Raw genomic sequence first — 20765 nt, 5'->3', positions numbered from 1 at the left:
ACAGAATTTACATTTCTGGGTGAACTATCCCTTTCAGATAAATGTAGAAGAGCTTTAAATAAATAAAAAACCTTTAACAAAGTGCGCAGCTGTTGAACGAAGTTTGTTTTCTTTGAAATAAGGTGCATTAAGGGTTCCAATACAAATATTATGCGAATAGCCCTAATTGTTACACTTTGAAAATGTCCGATCTATTTATAAAAAGCTGGAATAACCATAATGGTCTTCAAACTTCTTCAAAAGCATTTTCGCATCATTTACTAGATTTTCACTTATAAAGCCAAATGCGAGACAAGAGGGGAAAAATAAATTGCCGTGCAAAACCATCAAGTTAGGTCAAAAGCACTTGCACTTTGAAGAGTGTCGATGGGACCAGTTGTGAGCATAATTTCAGAGCTAATTTAAAACAGCAGAGGTTAATGAAACTAGCATCCAGGGCTTCATCCGCAGCGTTTCAGGAGTAGGGGCAGAGACATCCGGCCCAGCACGTTGGACCGCATTTAAGCCAGGCTGACGCGCACACACACTGCATTACGTAAGGCTCTGCAGCATCGCTGTAGACCTGCTGGGGGAGTCAGAGCAGGAATAAATGGAGAATTGCAATTCAATCCCTGCTGGATTGCATTGCCCTACTTAAACCTAATAAACGGAGGCCAATCACAGCAAATGTCGGGGGAAGTGACCAGCGCTGCTCTACAGTGGACGTTGACTGAACACCAGCTATCTGGACAAACAGGCGAGAAAGTTTCTTTGCAACTGTTCATGTCCTAGTATGAGGGACAGTGGTCAGCAGGACATCTGAATCGTAACAATATGCAACAGCGCCTGACAATCACAGGGCCTGTTCTGTCCATCTTGGTGGCGACCGACTTCTCGTGACACAGCCTAGAACGATTTTCCATGTCCCCTTGGATAGAGGACACCACCGGATTCAGAAACGTAATTAGACAAGGTCATCGCTTGCCCGACTGTTTACCTCAAAGCAATCCAATAACGACTAGGTAGTTGCATCAAAAATGCATAAATGTGCAAATTAGGATTGATGGTTGCGATATCTGCTTCACTCAAAACTTTGCACATATATGCATCTAACTGTTACATGCACATCTCCATACCAGGCCAACAGAGGCTCTATTTATAGCTAGCTCTCTCTATCGCATGTCACAATTGAATGAATTGTTAACAGATTCTCTACATGGGACTTGGTGCAGGTAGGTACATGTTTCTACTTAAAACCACCGGCGTAGCTGCAATAAGAGGTTAAACAGTTAGACATGCTGACTTGTGATTACAGAAGCTGAAGGGGGTTGAAGCGGCTTTGAAAAACTATCAGCTTTCCCCAATGGCCGACACAATCCGATTGGCTGGAGAGGATTTAACACAGATGTAGAGGACCAAAGTGCCAAAGATTAAGAATACCAAATATGTGATAAAATAGACAGAACATTAAGCAGCTTTCTGATAGATGTACCAGGGGACGTCAGCAAATCAACTTCTTCACATAGTGGTTCTCAACAAGTTTTGCTTCGTAAAATGAACAGATTGCAGTGTTGGACTATGAACTGCAAAGGGCCAACAAATGCAAAACTGCAAAGGGTTCTGTCATCACTTACACTTCCTCAAAGTTTCTAAACGGTTTGACTTTCTGCCACAGAACACAAGTCATATTATTTTGTGAGCTGAATATGTGAGAAAAAAGGAAAGTTTTGTATATTTATTATTTATACCTCTTGTCAGTCAGAGTTATTTAGGTGAGAGGAGATCCAGTATTTTAATGCAGCTTTGAGAACTGCATTTAGAGAAATTTGAGGAAATTGTTATTTTCAATAAATTCTCTAATGAAAATTTAAGAAAACAACAGGGAACTATAGGGATATGTACATTTACATTACATTTACATATGTACTTTTTATATATTGTCAAAATCTAGGCATGATTTAACATATTTGCATCCCTGGAATAAAAACAAACCCACAGCCCAATTTCTTATCACACACCCCATCCAAATGTATAGAATCCATGAAATATAGAACCAAATATATAAATATCTTTTTTATTCTAAACAGTCTACATTTTATTTCTGCTGCTGAAAAATGTTGCTCTACATATTTTCAGATATTCTAATGAGTTTATATTAGTAGGTGCTGCCACACTGTTTAAGAGCCATCTGACCGGAGCTTTAAGACCGATGCCAACGCCGTGAGCAGAGACGCCAGAGGGTACTGAAACCACAGGCTTGAGGTGACTGATACGATCTCTAGCGTGTGGGCGTTCTTGAAAAGGAAGCAGGAGCTTTGTTCCCTTCCTCCCCCCACCCTGAAGTTAGAAGCAATTACAATTTCTTATTGGATTGTTGACAAAAATCTCTTTGATAATGTTAATGAAAATAATATAAAACGGAGTTAAAATACAGTGATCTTGATACTGTTGCCAGGCTGCATTTGACAGGTTTACAGTTAACAGATGTCCTGCATGCTGCGTGCATCACCCACATACGCTCAAGAGTGACTCAGAGATGCTTCTTGTCCCCCAAGGCTTGGGAGGGGGATAGTCAACGTCGTCTGATATTCAGACACACCTCCGCAAATGTGTATCATGACTAGTGAAATGATGACCAAAGTTTGAAACTCCTGGTTAGAGAGGTCTTTGATGAACTTAGGCACACAGAGAGAAATATTTGGAATCTGGATTGAAAAACGCTACATAATAATCATGAAATCACACGGTTAACTGTCGCAGAATCGCAACTGAGGACTAGATTAGAAAACTTGGAATTATGTCAAATCTGATTAATGTATGCCCTAATGTGTTTACTGTATGTGTGCGTGTCTGCCCCTTTAAATTTCTGACCTCATTTCCTTGCCTATATTAATTTCCTGCGTTGACTCCACCTCTTCCCTTTGGTGTTCCCAAAGGGGAGAGATATTTATAGACAGTGACCACATCTCATAAAAACTGTTTTTATTTGTGTTCATCAGTAAATAAATGACCCGTCCACGGTCATCCAGAGTGTTATCATCATATAAAAACACAATGCAGAATGCGCCGAATACGGGTCCTAGCAAATACACACCACAATGCTAGTGAGTTCTGGGTTGTTGCCAGGGTGTTGCCATGCAGTTGTGACAATTGTTTTATCTTATTTAGGTTCCTAAACAGGCTGTATCTCTCAACTGTCAAACTGTTTTTTCACACAAAATGGTACCCGACAGCTTAGCCCATCATCAGTTTTATCTTACCATTGCAAATCAGGTTCAGGTAAAAATACAATTTTGAACTAGGGCTGTCACACGATTAATTGCGATGAATCACATCCAGAATAAAAGTGTATGTTTATATAGTATATGTCTGTGTACTGTGCATATTAATTTGTATAACTTGTAAGTAAACCCAAACTCTTGATGCAATTAATTGCGATTAATTGTTTGATAGCCCTATTTTGAACTCTGATCTTTTTTAAGTACTTTCTTAAAATCTGTTGGAAAAATTAATAGAAAATTCTAGTTCTTGTTGCTAGTTTGAACTGTATATCTCAGTTGAGAAATACAAATTTCAGCATTTTCAGTTATCTGCATGTGCGTTTTCCTTGATAGCAACCAAGTTGACTCATTATACCCAGTTTATCGTAATCGCCCTACTAACAAACAAGCTTGAACTACACAACTGGACCAAACATGACCTATACTCAATACTGTCGCTGCCCTTCCGAAACCTAAAAAATCTGCTGTTTTTCAGAAAATGGAAAGAGCACTTTTCAATACAGTTTATTGGTTAAATATTTGCAAAACCAACATAAAAGGTGGCTAATAATAATAATAATGATGTATGACACGGCATAAAACTAACCCTAACCAAAAATATGGAGATGGCAGGTTTCAGAAAGAATAAACAAAAGTAACAATAATATAAAAGCATCCGCAACAATGCAAACCTGTATCAAAACCACAAACCTGGCTTAGCTGGTTTAATATTATCGTATGACTCATAAAGGCGGGTCACAGTCAGCTGCTTTAACCTAGTTAAGTCTTCTTCATTACAGCCATACAGTCAGCTCAACGCATATGTAGCATGACCAGCTTCTGGAAGCCCCTGTGCTTAAAGCAGGTCACAGCTGGCAGAGTGAACCCGGCATAGCCTGCGACAGGGCCGGAGAGGCACTGATATGAAGCATTAATTATTTACAGCAGTGGGGAGGGAGAGGAACAGTCGGCCTGGCAGACTCAGAACAGCCTGCTGCCGCTCCAGCTCGACGTGAGCCCATGTCAGAGCTCCACTAATCAGCACAGAGAGTTAATGAGAAGCACTGACACAATTCTCAATCATTGCCTTCCATTAGCTGCTCCACAGCTTGTTGAAGATGCAGAAGATGAGTGACGGGGGTCGACCAATCAGGTGCCTGGAATTTGGCATGAGCGGGTTCTGATGCCTGAATCCAACCCCATCTCCGTACTGCACCTTATGCTGTGGCCACACCTACAGATAATCGGGCCGATTTCGTCCCATTCGACAGTCCTATGTAAACTCCCGATGATCTAAAACGGCTCTTAAGATTATCTTATCAGATTTCCCTGTGGTGTGATGTGTGTTAAGAGTGGATGAACCTGCTCTGAAGAACATCGGAGCCGCCCCGATCGCGAATCTTAAATATTCAACATGTTGATTATCTACGACCAGAAATCCTGACGTGTGGGGGAAACCCCGACGACAAACGCACAAGAACTATGTTGATTGTCATGTGGAACAAAACAATACCCTATTAGAAAGCCAGCTGACAGAGGTATAACAACCGTAGTTATCTCTTAAACTCTTTTCTTTATTCCGTAAATTTTCTGTCTAAAGCATTACAAACACTATTATCGCAATTACGAATAATTTCAATACAAACCAGGCTATGTGCAAGTGACGGTAGTGGTTGGAGTCCGAGTGTGCGGATGCTTTAAGGTGGAACAGAAAAAATAGGTCCAGTGGAGTGGAGGCTGTAGACTCTTTCGGGTGATAATGTCAGCAGCTATTATTTTTATAAAATTTTATAATGTTTTAATATTCTTTTTGAATAACTGTGAATAAATACTACAACATTTGAGTTGCAATAAAATTGTATCCAGTGCTGTGCCACCTTAAATGCTTTAGACAACGCTGCTTGATGAATAATATTTTACATAAAAAAATGACATAAAGTTATATGTACACATTTATTTATATTGAACACATATAATAAACAAAGCTTACAGTGCAATAAAAAATAACTCATTCTGAAGTCTCGAGAGAATTTGCGAGATCAGTCAGGACTCTGTTTGAAAATCTTTTGGTGTGTGGTGTGCCGTCTTCGTCACATAACGGCCCACCACACATTATAGGAACAAAATTATTAGCACTAGGATTATTTCTCCTGTTTGTGGTCTCTCACAGTTTACAACTTTTATAAGATAAAAAAAAATATTTTGGTGTGGCCCCAGTATTACTGAAGGTAGATAGCCTACTTAATCTGAAGCAAACATAAAAACTTAAAAATGACAGTGTAATTTGGGCCTTTAATTTGCATCAAACACCTTATCTGCATCTAATATAAAGAAATTTGCATGGTACATAGTAAAAAAAATTGTGTAGTACATCATTTGGGATGCAGCAGTGCCCTTTATTCTGTCTATCGTTTTGTGCTGTAAACAGATGTGCCAGCCCGTTACAGCCTGCAACATTCCATAAGCGAGAAAAAGAGAGTATACGAGTCAGCACAGAGAACTTCAGCATCCCGTGTACTGACAGCTTCTTGTACTCTCCTCCAGAGAAACCATTTAAAGTCCACAGGGATGACTCCCCACAGCTGCCATTAACACAACAGAGAAGTGACTCTCTATCTGGGACAGCTGTAGAGTTATGGGGAGTTTTGTTTGTTTGTGATTCAACAGAACTAAAAATACCATGTTTGATCACTGACACCAAACGAACATCTAAAGATCATGTTTGGGAGGGTTTACTTGTCCAAATACAACGGAACTGCAGCCGAGCAGATCGTTCGGTTCCTGACAGCAACATTTACATGCATTTGGAAGATGTTTGTATCCAAAGCGAATGACATTTTTCGTTTGAGGAGTCTGTGCATTCCCTGTGAAGCAAACCCATGACCTTGCCATAGCTAGAACAGCAAGTAAATAAGGTTTACAGTCAACACAGATTTTCAAACAATGTGCCATTCTGAAGTGGGAATTATGCTTTAAAAGGAATATTTCACCCTAAATTAAAAGTTCCATCATCATTTATTCGCCCCCTTTTGTCATTTCAAACTTGTTTAACTTTCTTTCGCAGAAGATATTTTGAACAATGTTGGTAACCGAACAACGAGGGCACCCAATCACTTCTATTGCATAGACACAAAACCAATGCGAGTCAATGGGTACAGTTGTTGAACATTCTTCAAAATATCTTCTTTTGTGTCCCGCAGAAGAAAGTCATACCGGTTTGAAATGACAAGAGGTTGAGTAAATTATGACGAATTCTGATTTGTGGGTGAACAATCCCTTTAACAATTAACATGGGATTAAAGCTGGCTTTATGCATTCCTCACAATTCATTGTAACGGCAGTGGCTCATGTTAATATTAGTATCTTTGTGTGTGTTATATATATATATATCAAAATGCAATATCTAGACAAATCCTTTCAAAAGCTCTATTTTTAACTACAACATAAACAATCGTTGCGACAGTTGTGGTGTTTGTTTACACAATGGATTGATATCCTTCTGTACATCCTCCAATCAGCACTGGTAACTCGGATAACAAAGTTACAATCATTATGAGAACAATACACAGCCAAAAATGCACCTCAGAACTGGGTCATGTAGAGTCACTATGTGTGTCCTAAACCTAACAGTGATGTTGAACAACAGGTGTGACGGCAAATAAATGCCAAAGCTATTCTGCGCTTATTTAAATAAAGACGTTATTCTTATCGAGCACACAATTGCGACCACACACACTTATACACAAGTGTTCCAGGTTGGTCTAAGCAAATCATTAGACTCAGAACCTATTATTATATGAAAGCAAGATGAGGTAACTTTGATTTTACATTTTGTTTGATGTCACATAAAACATTCTAAAATACCCACGAAATCTCCTAGTAAAAACCTGATAACTACCTTGATAACATCGTCTACTTGTTGGAGCCTGACATCCTTGAGACCACCCAGCAATGCCTGAAATGGCCCACTTCTAAGTTAATAAATGACAGACGTCATTGAGTACAGATAAAGACTTTAGACAAAGATATTAAGCAGTCATAGTGCTTTGACTATGAATGGGGGAAAAGCGCATCGCTCAATAAGGCCCATCTTTAACCCTCAAGTGGTGTTAATAACAACTGCACTTATCTGCAGTTAGTGGACAAATTTGGGGTAAAATCTTTCAAGTTCTGCATTTATTTGGAGATTTTATGTTTTTCATGCAAAATTCACACGACAACAAGATTTTCATTAATAATAACTTCATTCCAATAATTAAAACCTTTAAAATAATTTCTCTTCTGTTTTTTGTGACATCTGATGGACTTTAAGTAGCAATTACATGAATTATCAATGTGAATATAATTTTTTTCTAACTACAATTCACGTAAAAATACATAAATAAATCTTTTCACTAATTTAAACACAATGAAAAGCACCAAAATCTGTCCCAATTTAGATTTTAGTGACATCAGATTTAATCAAAATAGCAATTACATGTAATTTCAATGGCAGTACTACTCACTGGTTGCATAGGCTAAAATCTATAAACCATTCATTTATGTGTATATATGGTCTGCATTGTGTTGGATTTATTGATGGTCATTGAACCAACAAAAAAAATTGCTCTGAATTTGAGTAACTTCCCATTCATTTTCTATGGGTTCCCACAAATGGGCAATAACGGCTCATTAAGGAGTTTTTCATTTTCACCCACTTAACATGAAGTCCAATGTGGTTATGCTTAGGTGGAAAATTTTGAAAAAGTAGTAGAGTATTTTGTACCGATCAGACTAAGAGAAAAAAGTTATTTAAGAAATCAAAATCATTTTGCCCACATTTGTTCCCAACATCACTTTAGGGTTAAAGAATTGGTCTTGTATGACTGAAATAGGTGCCCGGAGGCGTAGCAAATATGGCCAGCGAGTGTAGTGACTTTCCTTAAATGGACTTTGGTGCAGTGAGGTAACAAGGACTACCATAAAGCTAAAATCTGAATATTTCAATCTTGATTTATCAGGGTAAAAAAACTCATTGAGAGTAAAATATATACAGTTACCTGGCCAAGGCGGCAGCAGCATATAACAAATGCACAATTTACTTCAAAACACATTACACAATCATAATTCAGACCGACAAAATATCAAGGGAGAAAACGCATAATTTGTAAAAAGTGACTTGACCTCTTTTAATGTATGAAATAACCAAACACACCTGCTGTTTTAAATCGCCCCAACAAGACGCATACCGACACCCCCACCTTCTTCAAAAGTTCCCAGCTAACTGGACGATCTATTTTTTTAGCATCCATCTATCTGACAATAGATGATTTTCTCACAACTATACACAATGCCTCAGTTATGGGTTGTTTCCAATGGGACTTGGGACATGATAGGACTTGATTCTCTTGATGTCCCTTAATCAACAGACTCAAGTGTTGATATTCTGCATCCAGAATCAACAATATTTGTGCATAATATAAATCCCTGGGGCAATTCAAGGAGGATGCTTCATTCTTTTCGCCAAGAAGAATGTAGGCAGGGTATGAACAGATGAGACTGGCAAATGATTCATCAATTTCCAATGTTTCTATAGAGCACCTTACTAGACGGCACATCAATAGCAGATAATGGCAAGCTACAGGATTGGACCAGAGGACGATGAATGTATATTAGTAAATATACACATATTGTTTAGTAGGGTGGTTGATGTGGCGTTATTATTAAAGGATTAAGACATTTAAAAAAGGATTACTCCACAATAAATAAAATAAAAAATACAAATATAAAATATTATAATTATAAATGTAAACGTTTATCAAAGGAGTGTATTTTCTTTAGAAATAAATGACAGTTGCTTCCATCAAGTGACTCACATGCTTATTTTAAACTTGATAATGACATAATGATAAGTCAGTTTAAACCTCCCTAACGTCTCACATAAACACGAAAATTGGCAAAACCACAAGAAATGATCAACAGTTTAAAAGATCAACCACCCATAAAGCTCCCATTTTTGTTTATGTGGTGCAAACCTCTGCATCACCGCAAAACAAGACTTTTAGGGGCTCCGAAAACACGTCCGTACACCCACACAAAGTGACGACTCAAAGAATCAGTTGACTTTGTCTGGCTGATGAAGATGTCAGAGAAGCCCTTGGTGTGCAGAGCACATCCGCTGATGGGTTGGATATCACAGTAAGAGACGACTCCTGCCTGCCACGAGACTGACAGTCTGGTTTGTTTAAAACGCAGAGACTATAATTATTGGTTTACCTGCAACTAAAAACGCAAATTCAACAGCTAATGATTGCAGCAAGTGGCGACTAATAAATTGAACAATTAAGGCTTATTTAAAGGGATAGTTCATCCAAAAATCTCAATTCTGGTCATCATTTACTCACCCTCTTGTCATTTCAAACCTGTATCATTTTCTTTTTCTCTGTAGAACACAAAAGAAGATCATTTAAAGAACATTGGTAACCGAAAAGTGGTGGTACACATATACTTGTATAGTATGGGGACAAAACCGATGCAAGTGTATGGGAACCAACATGGTTCGGTTACCAACATTCCTTAAATTACCTTATTTTGTGTTCTACAGAAAACAGAAAGTCAAACAGGTTTGAAATAACGAAGAATTAAAAATTATTTTCATTTTTGGGGGAATTTTACAGATTACAGTTTAAAGTTACAGATTGCAGTTTTAATCTTTTTTTGCTGTCAGGACAGATTTTATTGGAAATTACAGTTTAGCGACATTTGACTTTCACTCACATAAAGATAAGCATGCAAAGCTACCTTCAATTTTATGGTTTGAAGAGGGATGGCGATACAGAGGCAAAAGGTATGGCTTGCATATCAAAACAAAAATCAGATTTTGAAAGGTTAAATCGGTCTACAGTTCCAGCTGTGGGATGGATGCCGTGAAAGCATCTTCTATTGGTTAAGCATTGTGCCTACCGAAGGCAGAGTGGAACTTGCCAAACAAACCCCAGCAAAGTAGACGCCTCATCAGAGGAGGGCAAAAGAAAAGGAGAGAGCCTCAATTCCTCATTTTCTTGGAGCAGACAAAGAGGCAGCTTGCACCAAAGCTCCATGTGCCATCCCTGTAATCTTGCGGCTTGAAAAACTCAGAGGAACCATAGCTGGTGACACACCCAGTGCTCGTAGGCACTCGCACGGCCCCGCTTCTGCATCGGCTCGACCCAGCTCTGTGAAGTTTGGGGGTATTCGAAGGGTTTCCGTAATGAGTAACCTTTCAATCAAGAATAATATCCTGGCCTGACCCCTGACCTCTCTGCCTAGATCTTGCTTTATCAAAATCGTACGTTAAACCGTGGCACGTAAATTCAACCTCCCTGATCATCTGATGGCACAGGGCCCAACTCCAGCGGCAAAGGTAAAGTATTATGAATATCGGGGTGAGGGGGTGATGGGCGTTGGCTCGCGGAGCCAAAATACACTAGGGTGCGTTGAGTTGTTGCGAGCAACCCACAGCTATTACCCAACATTACTGATTACAGTGCGGAGAGATCCCTAAGGCCAATGGGGATTGTGGTTATGCCGAACAGATGGGCCTTTATTAGCAGCGAGTGTCTGGGAGAGATTTGCAGGAGATTCAGTGTTTACTGCCTCTTCAGCTGACGATAATGAGAGCGAAAACGAAGCGTCAGCTAGAGAAAAAGGCAGGAGACAGGAAGTGAGGGAAATTAAGCCAATCATTGCAATGAATGATGGTGATACAGAGAGAGGGATAAAAAACAGTCCATGTCAAAAAGATGATAGAAAATAGAAGAGAACGATCTACCAAGGAAATGCAAAAACAAGCTGTATGGAGGAGAAGAGGGGTGAGGGAATAGAGGGCGGGTGAGCTTGTGACTGAGATTGAGAGAGAGAAAGAGAGGAGGAGGAGGAGGAGGAGGGGAGATCGACATTCTCTCCTCCCCAGAGCCGCAGGCCTGGTCTCCAGCCACTGTCCCAGCTGGCTCGATTGCTCAGTACAGAGAGACACAATGAGAGAGACATCCTCGCCACTCACAAGCTTTACAATTACCGAGAATGTAATGGTCTTAAAGTGGCAGCATCAGACAGTAACAAAAAAAAGACAACGTCCATTTACGGAAGCCAATCGCATTTGTGAATCTTTTAAACTGACTCACTTCAAGCTGCCACTGGGACGGCACTGTATAATAAACACATTAAGCAGCAAACGTCAGATTCCAGACCAGCTTGCAGCCATGGGACTCCAGCAGCTGGAAACCAAAGAAAGGCGAATGGATTTCCCTTCATCTGCCTATCACAGGCTTCGGCAAAGACTAAAGGCTGTGGATTCTGAAATGCAGGGTTAACTGTATTCCTATAACCGAATGGGTAACAGAGAGGGGGTTAAATGTCTGATGCGTATTGATGGGTTTTAGGTTACAAGAGGCACAGATGCAGTGCGAAAAATCAATAAACTTCTCCAGTGCATGCTCCGTGGGAGGGTCCACGTTCCTCAGCTGACAAGAGCTCAGAAAATTAGATCCTCCGTGAGCTTAAATACCACCTCCCATTTCCTAGAAATACATTCTTAACGCATGTCTGAGCCATCTCGCTTCATTATTTAAACAAAGAGTTGATGGTACGGAGGTATATTAAAGATTAAAGAGCTCTTATATTGAAGGCTTAATGTCATGACTTAACGTACTTCAAATAATACAGTCCATTACTGTAGTTGAAGGTAGGTTTGCAAGCTTTTAAAAGTAAACACTAGTTTCCTGCTTTAAACGAACAATCTGAAAACGAAATCTGACAAATATCATGCTTTATGAAATAACAGGGAAAAACATTATCAAACACATTCTGAATCCTTTCCTATTTGCATTAAACGTTGAATTAAAGATATTGCGTTTTTTGCACGATTTTATCTTATTTATTTTCTAGCTGAGAAATAAACTGTACATGTGTCCAATGGTGTGACAACAAAAATTTAGAATTTTAGTAATTTAATAAAGGTAAATCTGTCCTTTGCCATTTTGTATTATAAATATGAATATTATTATAAAATGTTTTGGGTGACACACGATAGGACATTTTACGGTTTATCCGTCAACTACCCTTTCATGTTTATTGCATATTTATTTTGTATATGTATACCTACTGTAGTGAAACTATGATAAGGGTAGGGTAAATATACTAAATTAAAACAAATGCATGGGTAACTTAAGCCAAATTTAAAAAAACAGGACATGTCCCTTTAAGACAGCAGATGACGTGCGGACACGGACGTGCCCGAGCTGCGTATGGACAGTGCAGAGTACTTGACTCTGCATGCATCAGCAACACTCAGCATAACCAGAGCGTGACACAAGGATGGACTTTCTTCACTAACCGCACAAACAACACCTATTGAACTGGCATCAAAATGAGGCACCGTTTTTCAAAGGTGGACGCATGTTACGGTCAGTCTATGCAAGAGCAGAGGGAGAGCTGTGTTCAGAAAATGGGCTTATCCTCATCGTCATCTGCTCCTAATGACAACTGACAAACTACTAATGCAAATCCCATCTGAGCAGCTCCAGTTGGCCCACCCCAACCTTCCCCTGCGATCCCCGTGCAGGAAAGTCCAGCCCCCGACACCAGCCCCCCATCCCTCTACACATGCAGCGCATGAGCCGTGCTCGAACACTCTTTTAAACAGACACAATAGGCTGTTCGTCGGTCACATGACAGAGAAGCGATGGTACGGACGGAGCAGGTGGTGACTGTGGCATCGACACGCAGCCGAACACATGCTCAGTTGCAGGCTTTTGCTCTGACTGGCAACTGGAGAACTTTCCGGATTCAAACTTTTGCTTCCGCAAATGTTTGCGAATAATACGTGTATGAAATATCAAGCACAGAGTCCTGAAGGAATGCAATGAGTGAAAGAAAGAAACAAATAGAAGCGAACCTCTGTGATGCAAACAAAAGAAGTTCCTTTTTTGCTGTTTGAACCAAACACCAGGAGGAAATGACGTTGAACCTCCCACGCAAACCACATAAACTCACTTTCATTTGGTTCTGTATGTTTTCTACATTTCTCGAGCAAGTTTCATACACTAGACCTTCTCTATTCGTTGCGTGTATTTACCCAGCAAATTAATGGGAAGATAGACACCGAGAGAGAGACTCTGTGATAGGTTGCTAAGCTCACCTTGGCTTCAGTCCAGACTCGGCATCAGGGCATTTCTGCAGCAGTGGGACTTGAAGAAATCTTTGGGCATTATTTACTTCTCTCAATCTGTGGAGGAGAGGAGAAACATACTTTTAGATTCAGATTCATTTAGCATGTACACAATGAGAAGCAAAACGCACATGCAATATATTCAAAACCGCTCTATGGGATTTGTTTATAATTGTACAACACTGCTTCAAATTTTAAACCATACACCTCAAACAGACATTTCAAGACAAATCATCCTTTATACAAAGTTACATTTACCACCTGGACATAATCATAACAGGTTTCAGGAGATTCGCCCAATCTATAGTTTCTACAGCAAGTGAAAATTTTCAGCAGGTTCATTCCATGCCAAATCAACCAAACTTTGGAAACTTTCCCAGCTACATTTCTTTTAAGACTAGCATCAATGGTGATGAAAGCCAAAATATTGAATTCTCTCTCTCTTATATATATATATATATATATATATATATATATATATATATATAGAAAGATTATATAATTTTACATATTATAATTCAATATTTTACTAAATATTCTTATTTTCTAATTGGAGTGTCATTATTATATCTAAAGGGATAGTTCGCACATTCTCGCATCATTTCCTCACCCTCTTGCCATCTCTAACCTGTATGACTTACTTCTGCAGAACACAATAGAATATATATTTTTTAAGAATGTTAGTAACCGAACAATGGCGGTACCCTACCACGTCTATTGTATGGCAACAAAACCAAAGTTGTTTGTACATGATTGAGTTAAAAATGTATTTTCTTTATTTGGCAATTTTTTCTAGGTTAACATGTCTGTAACTCGTCATATTAAAAACAATACCCTGGTTCTTAATAAATGACATGCCTTCTCATACAGCAGCATATGTTTAACATATAAATCGGATCCATGTAAAATCAGAATTCAATGAGATTATCTTGCTCACAAAGGATTGATCAAAACATTATCTTCCAAAGCTGCTTGCGAAAGATTGTATATTGTCTAAGTGCTACAGAAAAAAACTTAATGACTTAGGCCCAGCCTTTATTTGACCTCAGTGCAAGTAAACAATGCCTCGTGTAAAAGGCCCCACAGTACGGCATCACTTCCCTGTCCATCCCACAAGAGCAGAGGCCTGTCAGCTGTGAGTACGGCACTTGAGCTGTCCTCTATCTGTGAGATATCAGCGAACCATAGAGAGAAAGAGACAGCTGAGCATTCCCAGACCTGTCAGGCAGAGTGTGGCTATTCTTAATAACAACACCTTACCAGCAACGGCCGCAAGAGCGCTGATACTCTGGTGTTACTGAGCAGACACAGAGGTCACAATAGATATGTAGTGTCCCTGTTTTTGGACCCATTTGGAAAACTAACATTCTATTCTTATGTTGAATTTGGCCAAAAATATTTTTGCTTTGAGAGAGAGAAAATATTCGATTGTAAATCCATTATATCAAGCGAATACTTGATCTTCTAAATAAGACTTTCCTGTTTGCACAACACAACTTACAGAATACTAACTTTTTGCACAAGATTGTGAAAAAGTATATCTGACAAGGAGCCAAAATCGCCACAAGAAACTCCAAGACCACCAGAGACCCAAACAGCCAGGGTTCATTGGTATGGAGTCAGAATCCCGCAAAGGGTAAATGGTATTAATCACATAAACTTTTATGAAGACTATTAAGGGAAAGAAAATGAGTTTAACATCATTAGACAGTGAAAGATTAGAGATATAAAAAACAGGAAGAAAAGGGAAAACTGACAATCACCATCAGGTTGGTAAAGATTTAATAGTGTTACACACGTCTTCCGGGCCTTTGGTTCCACAAGGGAATCGTTTCAAGCTTATTAGATAGTAACATGAAGTACGCCTTTTTAATTATGTTCAGCAAGTAATTAGTGAAAAAAAAAGGTTTAAATCATCTCCCCGATCCCAGAATTAGCCCGAGAGAAAGAAAAAAAATATGTGCTGAGGTAAGTATCATTCAACAAAGTTGAGAGCCTACATAGAAAAGCTAGAATTTCCCCATTTTGAGCAAATGCCGTCAAAGTGTTCTGACTTAGGCAGAAACTCTCCCGGGATGTTGTGAACAAATACCTATGGGGAGGACACTCAGCAAGCCGTCACATGATGCCATGTGCTGAGCAGATATTGCTACATGTAGTTCTGAAACCAGCTGCCCTGCTTCAACTCCACTGAGCCAGTGACAGCAATGCAAAGGGAAAACAAAAGACCAAGCACTGTCTTTCTGATGGGTACATTAAATAATAAGACCGTTCTGGGCAGGTGTTTCTATAAAAAAGGCAGGTTTACTACATAGTTACAAAAGAATTGTGACTTTAGCAGTTGACCGAGATTTAATACTGAAATGGGACAGAACAATAATATGGTATGTAGGGATGCAACGATAAAAACATTTTCAAGAGAGAAAACTAGCACTGATATTCTTATCTGGTACTCCCCGATATCGATGCTTTTCCCAACTCAATGAGACAATTCAAAATAACTCCACCTTGAACACGTTATGAAAAATAAACATCATTATGTGTTTTTCACAAACTTTCACACCCAGGATTTATGCCACACATGATTTTTATGCCAAACAAGATTCTTAGATTGTCATCTTTCCATTGATCAATAAAGGAAGACTTTACTATATTGGTCTGTTTTAATATCTTTATTTCACCATTGTACAGAGTCAGTGAACGGGCTTAGTTGTTTGGCTTAAAGTTAAAAACATTCAAACCAGCTAAAAACAGTAATTTTAAAAACATAATCAAGATTGAACTTCTAATAGTTCTAATATTTTAACTAAGAAACTTGAAATGTTTGGTACCTTTGTTGTGGGAGCAGACCAGCCTAGTGACAAAGAGGTTCAAGCAGGAAATTTAACCGTTTTATGGGAATTCTAAAGGAAGTGAGAATGTACCAGAGTCAATGCATAAGAGAGGACATAGAACAATCTGATGTCCTGATTAATGTGATTTTTGTTAATAGAATAATTGTCGCATTAACCAAAGGTTTTCCATGGCTCTAAATTTTGTTAAATGTATCATGTTTATTCCAGGGTTTGTGTTGTAAGTGTTTTAAGAATTTGTATGGTTTTGATTCTTCGCTTTTGTTTAAGTGGTGCTGGCCACCTCTTATAAATTCAGTGTATGTCTTGTCTAGTGGTTAGTTATGTAAAATGTCCTGGAAAGGTGGTGCTGTTTTTGTCCTCTGTCAATTGAGAGGCTCTAGCACGATAATGCCTTGGAACACTTTCTATTCTCTGAGATGTTACCTGAATGGACGTGTACATGAGCTTTGTATCGGACCCGACACTGATACTGGTATCGGTGCATCCCTAATGGTATGCATACATAAAACGCCATAGCCACGTATAACAAAATTTCATCATAAAGATAGAGTTGATTAATTCAAAAATTTCACTTTATCCTTACATTGGTCAGAAGGAAGTTTAAGAGAAATCCTTTGCTGAGGCCGAAGGTATTTGCCTTCTTTTTCATGTCACATGCTCGTTCTTGCCCACAGCAGATCTTAAAGTGATTGGTCATTGCAGTTATGGGGTCTCCCAAGCATGATAAATCAGACACCCAGCAGATTTAACCATCACTTAGTTTCAAGGTCTCAAGAAGGAATCCCTTTGTTTGTCTGAAAATGTCTATCAAACACCGAAAAGTCACAAGCTTTTGTGAACACACAAAATATCTGCTATCCAGACATGCATCGAAATCAAATGGTCACACTTACAGAAAAACACATGATTCCATAAAATCTGCTTATTTGTCTACCGAGACAGCCCACCGCAATGCCTGGAAGATCTCACAGTGTGGACACACACAGCAGGCCTCACACCATGGACCATTTTCTAATACAGAAAGAGTAAAACCCTGCAAGCCCTTCGCGGGGCCTACAATCTGTCCTTCAGAGGTCAGCGTCAAAAGTTCATGTCACGTGTCAAAGTTGTGTGTGTCACCACAGACCTTATGCCACATCCTCTTGTTGAATGACCACTAAAATACGTAATCATTAAACAACACAAAAATATCAGTATAAACCTTACATTTGAATAAAGCAATTGCAACTCTGAATTCCTGGTTTAGTTAATGTAAATCCTAATGAACATAAGTTAAACCGCTTCCTCGGATAGAAACCCAAAAGTTGTCATGCGCTTTTATAACCTAACTTTTATATATTCTGTCAAGTTAACAGAGTGCCTATGTGATTATATATGAGTGGAATTGTCTAAACCCTGTGTTCGATGGCAAGTGATCCTGCTCTATACCCATGATCCTCTCTGTTCCTCCCTGGCCTGAAGCAGGTTCGAGTCGCCTCAGGGGGGCTGTCACTTAAGGCTTATGTCAGCAGAAAACCGCCAGCTAATCGTACCGCTCAAAGGCTAAAGATTAGATTGGTCCCAGAGATTCTTTTACTCACTGAAAACTGACCACAACAAGCCAGACGAAGAGGCCAAATACAAATATAACCTTTCGTGTTGCCGTTTTAAGAGCATTCTGTCAGCTTCTTGATTGTATTATCCTCCATTCATAAGGGGCTTCGATTGACGGAGGGCGTGTCTGAAGCGTAGCCCGACACGATTGTCATAGTTACAACAGCCAATCACATTGTTCTCCGGTCTTGCATGAACCCCAGGTTATTTGCATGACGGACCCCCAATTCAGTTCGGCAATGCTCAATGTCACCCATTCATAGTAAATGAGAAGAGTTAACTCTGATGCCCCATGTGAATGTACCGTTAGTGTGTCAAACAGTTAATTTCCTAACTTAGCAAACCACATTGTGCATTCGGGCCACTGGATCCAATTATAAACTTACTAGATTTTCTGACAAAAACATGCTTGCTTATGCAAAGCACACTGCCACGATGCAAGAGTTTTGTGGGTAGTTGCCAAGGCATTCCTCTGTGATTGCTTAGGTGGTCTGAATTATTTTTATACATTGCTATACAGTTGCTAGGAAGCTCTGATCTAGTGATTGGAGTTATTTTAATTGTATGCCTTTGATAATGTTCACAAAAAAACTTGTCAAATTATTTAGAAGAGATGGCAAAAGCTTAGTAAAACCTACTACCCGAGTAGTAGTAAAAGTGATGCTTGCGTTTAAGCAAACCTCACACAAATACAGCCATGGAAAGAACAAAGACCATTTCAAAATCATTTTTTCGGATTTACTATTCTATCCTATCAAAATAACAAAAGAACAAAATAGTCAAAATAACAGAAGAGATGCTCTGTATTTTTAAGTCCTCAAATACAGCAAAAAGTTAATATTCACTTTCAAGCAAAGCAACAGCAATACTTGTTCATATATTCAGGAAAAGATACAAACCAATTTTTTGTGATAACCAAATTTTTCTCTGTTTTCATGTGTCATGCCATCAGTCTTTCACATTCATCCTATGGTGTGATTTTGTTGAAATTCAACAGACACTGACTGGCCACAATACATATAGAAATACTGATTATTATTAAATTCAATTAAAATTTGGAATGATGTCTTCAAATTTTCTCCACTGCTGTGAGTGATCCAGAACCTAAGATGCTTAAGCTCCAAAGACAATCTGATTTCTCTTAAATCATTCATTATATAATATATTTTAACTCTTAGTTGTATGAGTTTAGTTGAGTACCTGAGTACCATTAATGTGTGTCAATGTTGTTACTAAGAAGTACATCACAGAACATCGCAATTTCTCTCTGTACCCTGAACATACCATAAGACTTGAGTAAAAGGAGTCAAACAGTAAAACAGCGATGTGTAACGTAGAACAAATTGAACCCGGCCATTCTTTCAACTCACTATTTCAAAACAGGGGGGCTGTAAGAAAACTTCATGCAATGACTACAATGCTATGTTGATTTTCATTAAGCGTTGATGTCATGAGGCAGCATTCTTTAGTCAGTTGCTTAGGTACAGCCTCAAATCAATGCTCCTCAATGCCTCTCTCAAAGGGCCCTTATTCATGAAACGCAAGCAGATCCAACTTTTGTGTGAATATATGCGTAAAAACATTTTTACCCAAACTGCCACATTTAATGCAGTGGGAAAAATTACGTATGTATGCATTTCATGCACAAAGCCATTTTGTTGAGGCCAACGTATGTTAAAAGGTACAAAAGTATTCCAGTTTCATTTGCCTTTTAACCCAGGAAAGAAATGCTCCTGACAAATCAATGTTAACTTAACACAGAAATGAAATGTTACACGTTGATACTGTGTTATACTTAAACGACACAACATATCCTTGCATCCTTTGACTTATAGCACCCATTCCCCCCATATCCAATGGCACATGCTTGTGTCCCTCGCTTTTCAAGGCCAAATAAAGACCTCATGACATCAGGTGTACAGTGATCTCCTGATCTTCCTCTATAAAAAAAAAATGCCACATATCTATGTTCGGTTTCTGTTTAGTGCATGTGTTGTCAGATCCAATTCCACAGGTGATTGTCGGTCTCTCTTCTCTCCAGGTGGAAGCCCACGCTAACACTCTGAATATTTGCCATCTCAACAACAGCCAGTTCTTCTAAATGTTGAGTACTGTATATTTAGCTGCCTTTATTATATACTGTGTATATATATATATTGCTACTTAAACTCTGCATTCTGTCTGGCAACTATATTAAAACAAAATTTAGAAGTTGCATTGGAATTTAAAAGACAATTCAATTTAGGATTGAGCACAAACCTAAAGTGAAAAGGTTGTTCCGGCCCATTTGAAAATCACGCATTAACTGATCAGGAATGCTGTTGATTTTCCAGGAGGACATGTAATTGGACGAGACCGGGAAAAGGAAAGGGCTGCAGTGGAAACCTGTCTTTCTGGACAGAGTCACTCATCATTCTGCCAGTCAACATCAAGACCGTGAAATTGCGCTGCAGCTTCAGGTTGTCAAAGACCATTATTATCCAAAATTAGTGCTTTGGCCACTCAAGGTTAATGCATTAAAAATAAACCATAATGTCATGATTGTACTCCAGGACATTTACTGTAAGAAGACTGTAGAAACAAAAATAAACAGAGCAACTGCTGGGCTGTAAAAACTAAGCGGACGTTGTTGCAATAGACAGTTTGAAAGAGGTTTTCTGCTCGAGTTAAAGAAAACATCAGCACTGGCTCCTAAAAAACGATTAACAACATGATGACATACTTAAACTGGCAATTCTACATCGTACTATATAGACGAATATAAAAAATGTATGTCTTACAATATAATCTAATAATAATTCATTCCAATACAATAGCAGTTGTAACTAAAGTCTTTCAAAACACCTAAATCAATCTGGAAAAGTTTAGTTTCCTCATCAGAAAATGTGGACT

At 38.8% G+C, this 20765-nt stretch overlaps 1 protein-coding gene across 3 annotated transcripts in view; it reads right to left on the bottom strand.

Annotated features, from left to right (window-relative positions):
* The window catches only part of ncoa2 (nuclear receptor coactivator 2), a 73288-nt gene that overhangs the window by 39969 nt on the left and 12554 nt on the right, over nt 1-20765 (bottom strand). For all 3 annotated transcript variants that reach the window (XM_079447422.1, XM_079447421.1, XM_079447423.1), the window contains exon 2: nt 13396-13482. The gene's annotated coding sequence lies outside the window, so the exon portion shown is untranslated. The remainder of the gene's footprint in view (nt 1-13395; nt 13483-20765) is intronic.

This window comes from Barbatula barbatula (genome assembly GCF_947034865.1).
Source record: "Barbatula barbatula genome assembly, chromosome: 23".
Lineage (NCBI taxonomy): Eukaryota > Metazoa > Chordata > Actinopteri > Cypriniformes > Nemacheilidae > Barbatula > Barbatula barbatula.
The sequence above is the reverse complement of the archived record's forward strand: the minus strand, read 5'-3'. Positions and strand labels throughout refer to the sequence as shown.